An 8,679-nucleotide genomic window follows, 5' to 3' on the forward strand; every position below is an offset into this window, starting at 1 on the left:
CGGCCCGCACCTGCCCCGCGCTGCGCGCACCGGCCGCACGGGGCACGGCGGGCACGGSGGGAACCGGCACCCCGGCAGGACCMGGCACAGCGGCGCCGGGAGCACCGGGCACGGGGCCCTCGGCAGCGCCGGCAAAGCGAAGCTGCGAGCCCATCTGGGAGGTGAAGTGAAGCCGGGGGCACTGGGCACTGGGCACAGGTAGGTAGGAGGTAGATTCTAGGTACGGGAATCGCAGGAGCACCAGGCACAGGGAAGGAGGGAACATCTGGGAACGGGGAGTATCTGGTTATTGGAGTCCTGGGATCACCTGGCACTGGGACACTGGGAACATCTGAGCACGGGTGTCCCGGGAGAACTGGCAACAGGGGAATAGGCAGCACTGGGCACAAGGGAGCGGGAAGCACATCTGGATATGGGCTCTTTCCTTCAAGTGGGACAGACGCGGATGTGATACTCTACATCAGATTGCCTCATTTTACATTTTGCAGCGCCTCCCGTCAGCTCCTGCCTACACAGCCATCGCAGGTGTGTCACTGGGATTACTGGGCAGTTACTGGTTCAGAGGGCAGCAGGACCTGGCAGAAGAGTGTTTGTGCAGKCTGAGTTGTATTGCACGGAGGAGAAAATTCACATTGACACAAAGCAAAGACAAAAAAATAGAGTTTGTCTCCTTGATCTTGGAAAACACCCATAAATTCCTGGAAACCTCAGCCTCAAACCTGCTCCTGTGCCTTCTGCCTGCAGCACTGGCTGCAGACACTCCTGACTGCTGTCGAAATAATGTCCCTTTGTGCCCGGGGAACCATGCAGCCAAACCTTGTGTGGCCAAAGAAAGAAAAGAAAAAGAGTTTGAACTTCTGGCTGCTTTGCCTCAAAGCTCCTTTCTGCGGGAATGCAGCCACCCACAGTGACAACAAATGGGCGCTTTGTGGCATCTGTGGGGCTTCTGGCGGCCGCAAATGCAAAACTGGCTGCCCGGCTGCTTTGTCACTGTGGCAAAAGGTGTTCCGTTTCCCCCAGCCTGGTCCAGGAAGCTTTATTAATTAATTAATTAATTWATTTATTTATCTATGTATTTATTCTGTTTGCCTTTCAGCCCCGGTACTGATGAAGAGGCTGGAATGTGCCTTCCTCAAATGCTGGCTTTTCCCATGTATTCCCGCAACAAACATCCTACAGCTGGGAAATTGTGGCTGCCTGAACTCTGGTTGTGCTGGGGCTGCTCACCCTCCTCCTCCTYGCTGGAGAAGGCTCGAACTCCGCTGGGACCCTAGGGGCCTCCTTTTCCACGTTTGGACGTTTCTCCCACTGGATGGCAGCATTAGAGCAAATAAACCTCCCTGCAGAGGCTGGTGGGGATCTTGGAGCTCAGCTGGGTCCTGCTGGAGAGGAGACCTTCCTCCRGGGAGCCTTCTCCTCCTCCCCTTGTTGTCCTGCTCCAGGGGAGCTGAGGCCATGCGGGCTCAGCTCWTTTGTGTTTATACTGGTCCTATTACCGACTCTTTGCTCTCCTCCGTGTTCATTTTCCCGTGATCAGACCCGGCTCCCAAGACTGAGGTGCCACATGACATCCTTCTCCTGCCCCTCTCCTGCCTGACACCCTTGGGTCCCAGCGAAACTAGGCCTTCTTAGCAAGGGACATCTCCAGTCCCCAGTAGCCCCCACTCCGATGCGCAGGGTCCAGACTGCTCAGTATCCAAGTCACAGACCCTGGGGACTGAACGTTGTTGCTTTACCAAAAAAAAAAAAAAGTCATATTTTAGTTTTACGAACCATTTCTGGGAAAATTTAGGAACCGTTTCTGTTAAATCAGGAATACCAGGGTGATATCAAATATGTTAAAAGCAAWCTTTTTGATTCAAACTTGCTCTCTGCAAGCACTGGAAGGACCCACTTGGCGAGCGCTGGCCCCAGACGCCGTCAGGAGGTGCGAAGAGGTCTCAGCTTACAGGCCATGGGCTGCGCTGGCACCGCTGCGCGCGGAGGAGCACCCATAGATGGAAAGGGTCGAGCTGCGCGGCCCGGGCTCAGGTGTAACGCGGGATCTGCCCCGAGCCCTCCCGTCCTGCGCCACTGACTCATTTGGGGTTAAAAACCCTCTGAAAGGTAAATGCCGTCCAGCTCGGCCCTTGTGAGCTCCAGGGGTTGATATCCCATGCAAAGCGTGCAAGGCATTTCCAGGCTGGATGCACCCGGGTTTGCCCACCCAGGTGTTTCCCTACACTTTCTCTGCCCAGTTCAAAGCACTTCCCCCTTCTTTGCCTTTTGCTCAGRTCCACGGTAGGAATTAGCCCTTGGCTGACTCTGGGGAACTCAYGGACTCATCCATGTGGATGGAGGCAGTTGGATCCAACCTCCTTCATACGCTGTTTAAGGATCTTATGGCTCCCCGCTCTGCAGCTCTGTGATTGAGCTGAGCTGTGCCCTGCACTGGGGATGTTGGGGACGATGGGACAGGGGCTGAGCTCAGGTGGTGACAGTGGCTCCCGCAGTGCCAGGGCCACAGCCCAGGGACGTGTCCCAGCACTGGGCACAGGGTGAGCTGCAGGGCGATGCCGGAGCGGGCTGAGGTGGCTGGCAGGGAGCCTCATCCTGAAAAATAAAAGGAGGAAATCCAGGATTTTCCAAGCTGGGCTGAGCCATCAGCGAAGGGGCTGGCAGTGACAACGGGGGCAGCACCCGAGCCTGCTGGGGAAGGGAAACCCGAGGGGGATCGTGGCTCCTCTGCCCTCCRGGGTGGGCACCGCACGGGGGTCCCCATCCCCGCACGGGCAGAGAGCCCCTGGCCCGGCTGCATCTCCCTCCAGGGTGGGAGCTGTGCTTGCAGTGCAGCGTCACCCCCATGCGGACAGGAACAGGAGGAGCCTCCTCTTCCTCACCAGGCTTGCAGGGCTGCAGACCCCAAACGCAGCCGAGCTTCCCCCCGAGGAGCCCTGCAAGTTTTGCTAATCTCGAAATATTGTTGGCATCCGGAGCAGTGATTTACGGCGTGTTTTGCCACGGCAAGTACTTTCTGAAAGGCCATGCTAAGTTTACACCGGAGCTGCCGGGATCAGATAACGGGCTGCCGGTGGCTCCCTCCGTCCCTGCTGTGCTGGCCTGGGAGAGGACGTTGGCTTCCCTGCCAGCAAGAGATGACTGCAGTGGGGAGCAGCAGCAAAAAAGGGAGCCCCGAGGGTGTTTTGCATCAGTGACAGGGTGGGATGCAGGGCATGACGCTGGTATTTCCCTGCTCAAGACATGCTGCTGGTGCACGGCCCGTGTCCATCTCCCCTGGGGATTTGCATGCTCTGATGTGAAGCTGGGGTCTCACCTTCCAGGCTGGGCGAGAGCCCGGTGTGTTGCTTTGCCTTCCCGGCACGTTGTGGCCCTGCAGGATCGCTGCAGGGGTTTGGCAGGTGCCAGGGAGGAATGAACCCTCTGTCGGGATCCTGGGGCTTTCGTGGCCCGTGGAAAGGGTTGGATTCCTCCATGCTTTGGGTCTGTTGTGGAGAAGGCAGCGGGGATGGCCTGTCCGTCTTGGGGATGGTATCATCCCCAAGCCTGGCCCTATGTTTAGAAGGTTTCACGTCAAACTTGGGTGAGAAAAGCCCACTTTTGGTGTCCTCATGATGCCCTCTTGTGGCAGCAGGGAAGCGTGCACTTGGCACACAGCCTGGCACATCCCAAATTGTGGGAGTTCCTGTGTAACCAGGACATGGAGCAAGTCCTAGGTATTTGGGATAAGGACCTGTTGACCCACTTCTGGCCTGGAGTGCGAGGAAAGCCCTGGCTGATGAGGCTGAGCAGGAATTGCCTTCCCTCCTGCATCCAAAGGAAAGTGAGAGGGGTGAGTCTGGGAGGCCAATCTGCCCCTGGCCACCACTAGTCACTGTCCTAGTCCCTAAACACCTCAGATCAACCCTGCCCAGGCTGGGCACAACCAAAGGCRGTGGGGTCAAGCTGCATCCAGCATCTCTGGAGCAGGACACTTGCTTTTCCTACAAGCTTCTTGCTGTGTGAAGCCCATCACAAGATTGCTGCATGTCCTCAGACCCCTTGATGGTCCAGGCTTCCCTCCTGCCTTTCCAAATCTTGCTCCGTTCTGGCCAAAGAGGCCACTAGCTGCTCCAGCTCAGCTGTGTCTGGGATGGACCGTGGCGGGGGCCTAGCAGGTGCTCTGCATTGGACATTAGGAGCAGGTGGAGGAGGTCAGAAGGCAAAGAAGAAGGAGAACATGGAGAAAGAGGAGATKGGAATGAGCCAGGTGAGGGAAATTAGGGGGAATTCCCCCTTTTTCAGGAGAGAGGGGAAATTAGGGATGTGAGAAAACTGTGGAGGAATGGAGGAAATGCCAGCTTATGCTGCAGGAGCCATCCTAGGCACCTGGCAGAGGTGGTACCTTGGAGACGTCCCAAACTGGACCAAACACCTTGTTGCCTGGCCGTGTTTCCTAGACCGGAAAAGGAGAACTTAAGGCAACGTTAGCTTAAAGCTAATCTCCCAGAGCAGCAGTGCTAACGGCGGCAGCTTTGGGAGAGGGACGGAGCCGTGAGGAGCGGGATCCGTGGCACGGCTCGGCCCCTGGAGACCTTGCCCGGCGTCATYGCTTCCCACACGAACACGTCCTTGTGGGAGCGAGGCGGTGGCAGTGGGGCGCCCTGGTGATCACGGGTGTCCCCCTCCACCCTGACTGTTAATGGGTGATTTCTGCTTGTTGACACCAATGATACGCCGTCTTGGAGCTGGGCTGTGTCCTCCACCCCGGTAAGGCACCAAGCACATCACTTGTGCTAGGGACCTGGTGGTGGGACACTGGTGGTGGCCATCTAAGTGTCAGCACCGCCTGTTTGGGGTGAAATACCTCATTTTACAGCCTGTGCTTCCATTCGTTCCTCTGCAAAATGGGAACTTCACAGGAATGAAGTGTTTCTGGTATATATCCAAAGCCATTTGGTAAGTCCAGTGCTGGAAAAAAAACAAACCTAGAAGACTAGACAGCCCAAGCAGTACTTTAATGTTCAGCCCCTCAGCTGTCCATGCAAATGACTAGTACAGCTCATGGGATTTATTCTTAGTCTTGTTCGCTCATCATTGTTTCAGGCATGGGAGAAATCTCATTGGGGGCACTTCTTCTTTCCTTCATCGGGCTATTTTTACTTTGCCCTGACGGAGGGTCTTTAAGCGAGACGCACTTCTCTCATCTGTCATTGCTGAAGTGACTCTGCAGGAGTGCAGGTCATTCGAGAGACTGCAGCTCTGCCCTCCCTGTCATCCTCTGAGGGCTTTCATCCATGGTGGAGAAATGAATCTCACGTTCCATGGAGAAGCAAACATCACACCGTCAGGGTACCCCCTGTGAAGCACTTCGGGCTTGGGCAGCTTGCCATGGATGGGTGTTGGGATGYGTGACGGGGAGCGTAGTGTTTCTGTGTCTGAGTTTATTCAACAAACGGTGGTTTCGCTGGCGAGGTGTGAATAAACGAGATGCCAGGATACTACAGTAACCTGGCCCAGATAGGTCTTGATGATAAACCACGTTGAGTCATTTGTTCTTAACCTATGAGTCACTCTGTGAGTCAACAGAGAAAACAGCACCTAAACATCATCAGTCAGGTTGAAAACCTGAGCTCTGTTCAAATCAAAAACATCAAGTACGGTAATTGCCTTGATGTTCCCTTCCAGAGAAAGTGTTTAATTTTCAACTGTACTCACCTGAATTGAAACAGGAGAGAAATCGGAGTTTGTATTTCCTTATGAGCTGAAGTGTCAGTGACTGAAACTATTGATTTCCTTCTGAGGTCTTTAAATTGCTTTTCTAGCATGAGATCAAAAGATCTATTTTTACAAAGCAGGTTGGACTGTATGATCGCTCTCAAAACAAATGCAGGGAAGACTTGTGAAAGGAGTTTATGCTGCTGTGGGAGTCAGGYGATCACCCAAGAGTTGACTGAAAAAAGCATTAAAACAGGCATCAAGGGAATGCTGAAGTCTCCCATGAAAAATGTTGTCTTTTTTTTATCTTAAAGTCCCCCTAGAGATGTCAGTTGTCTGACAACCCTATGGCCAGTAATATGGCCGAAACTTGGTCTTGATGGAGGTTTGGTTTACCTCCCTCCAGATCAAGGAGATGACAAGATCATCCAAGACAGGCTGAAATCCTTGTATGTCAAGACATGGAGAAGATAGAGTTCCCCCTTCCTTCCCCTCCTGGTCCCAGACTCTCCAGGAGCCAAAGATATCCCAGAGATGTGCTTGGATGGAGGAGGACAGAGAGATGATCTCTTCCAGCCCTTCATTGCTGTTGCTTGGCGAAGCAAGACTGTCTTCCCTCTTCGTTGGAGCAGCTGCAGAACATGTTCTGGATTGTGATCCACTTGGCAATTTTGAGCTGCTTCTAGCTGCTCCACGGTCTGGGGAGGAACTGCTAGCATCTGCCCATGGCCACGCAAAAATCATGGGATCCCTTTTTCTCTCCTCCTTCTCCAGGGGATGTGGCTGTCTGGAACCCCAAAGGTATTTGGGGAAAGAGAAGCCTTTTATGGTCGTATTCCTCCCTGCGAACAGAAGCAATTAGGCAACATTTGTGTTATTACAAGGTTTTGAAGGGAAAAATGCCCTTTCCTGAGACACTGATACCTTCTCTTGGTGTCTTTGCTCTGTCCTGCTGCCAGCTGCAGTCACTAAAATAACCACGGGAAGAAAACTCCGTCCGTGGACCAGGAGGGCAGTGGTGCCAGGCTGTAGCCTCCYGGCCACCCCTGGCCTCTGAGAGGCAAGCGGGGCGGCAGGAGGGTGYGCACGCAAGTTACTTGATCTGCCTGTGACTCGTGAGGCTGGTGGCTACGGTGAACTTATCTCTCAGCTTACGGAGGTGCTGGGCTAGCTGAGAGCGCGGGCCTCCYTCGCGCTGCTCCAGGGAACGGCAGGCACCTCCTTGACATGTCCTCTTATGGCATCTGTGTAGAGCATGGGGTGCAGAGGTCTCCACGTTCAAACACCGTGCTTGACTATCCCCATCTTCACAACCAAGCGCTGAGCTGGGAGCCCCCGGCCTGACTTCAGCCCCCAGACGACACACTGCTGAGCCAAATCATCTGCAGAGCTGCCTTGGTGTCTTCTCCCCATCCCTTCTTCTAACCAGGCCCGCTCCCAGTGTAGGGGTCCTCCACTTGAGATGTGGCTATTGGAGGGCTATTGTGCCTCTTCTTGGGATGCTGACATCCTATTTAACACTAACCTTAACATAAATGTTTCTTCTTCTTCCCGCCCTCTTCTTGGATTGCCACAACTTTCCCCACTTCAAAAACCCACTCCCTTGTTAGCAAAGCTCGATCCTTTGAACCTGTCGGAGCACAAAGCTTCTTTCATAATCCTTCAATCTCAGAGATAACTGCTTCACCTTGATGCAATTGTTTGGAGGTGTTTTCTGGGGGCCACAAAGCAATGAGCCCTTGGAGCAAAGCCCAAGGATTTGCGTTACTCTTCCATGGCAGCATCACTGGAAGCAGGCATCTAACTGGGGAAAAGGAGAAAACACTCTGTGAACCTGAATTGGAGCAAGGTTGAGGAGTTGGACCATAGTTTACAGACAYGTTTTTTTGTAGTATCCCATGTACAGCATGATCAAAGAGTGTGGACAAGTGGAGTCTGAGGAGGCAGGTATCCTCTAATGCTATGGGGCCTTCCCTGGGCCAGGGTAGGACAACTGGGGTGAATCTGAGCTTGGGGGCTAGCAGAAGAGTGGATGGACATGAGTCCTGGGGGTGACCTGGTCCCATGGAGAGGTAGCTGTTCCTGCTTCGCATGTGGAAAGCTGGAAGATAGGGAACAAGGCTGGCCCATGATGAACCTTCTCCCGGAACATGGGCCAGCAGAGCCGGTCTACATGTATGGTGAGGTGCTGAAGACTGGAAGACTGGAAGAGATTGCTGTGGTGCAATCTCTTTGGGGAGCTTTGGGGAGGACATGGGAGACAGGTGAGTCTAGGGCTAAGGCAGTAGTTGGGGCATACCTGAGGGAGATGGTGTTCAGGTAGAAGTTGGGAAGGAGAACAGAGGACTGGCAAAGGCTGTGAGCAACCTGCTCCACCTGGCACTGGTTTGAACAAGGGTTGAACTAGGGGATGTTCGGGGATCCCTTCTGGCTCCAGAGATTCTGCAGTTCCGTCAGTCTGGGGTTGAGCTAGAGGCCAGAGAGGGACTCGAGGGGCAGAGGGATCCATCAGGTTCTAGGGGATGACTTGAGGTGGAGAGGGGCAGATAGGAATGGGGTTCGATGTAGGATTCATGGGGAGGACCTGAACATGGCAAGGTCTGACCCTCCTCAGCTGCAGGAGGGTGTGGTGAGGGGAAATCTGGGGTCAGTGGAAAGGCAGGGGGGTAGCTGGGGTGCTGGCAGTGTGTGTCCGTGGTGGGTCAGCAAGCCCCAGGCTAGCGGGGCTCCCGCGGGAGCTGGGGCTGGGAACACGACGTGAGCCTTGTCCCCAGGGAAAGGTGACCTGGCCCTGGGCTGCSGGTCCCGTGCAGGGCGGGGGGCAGTGGGGGAGGGCAGGGCCATATGCTCCGTCCCAGGGGAGGGGACCGGGGCGTGCTGCTGAATGTGCAGGTCCTGGGTGGCTATTCCTGGCGGCCCCCGCCTGCGCAGGCAGATTGGTTTGCAGGGAGGTGACAAGTGCCAGCCCAAGCCTATAAAACCCTT

Source organism: Nothoprocta perdicaria, unplaced genomic scaffold (genome assembly GCF_003342845.1).
Source record: "Nothoprocta perdicaria isolate Ctin4 unplaced genomic scaffold, notPer1 scaffold_97, whole genome shotgun sequence".
NCBI classification, from domain to species: Eukaryota; Metazoa; Chordata; class Aves; order Tinamiformes; family Tinamidae; genus Nothoprocta; species Nothoprocta perdicaria.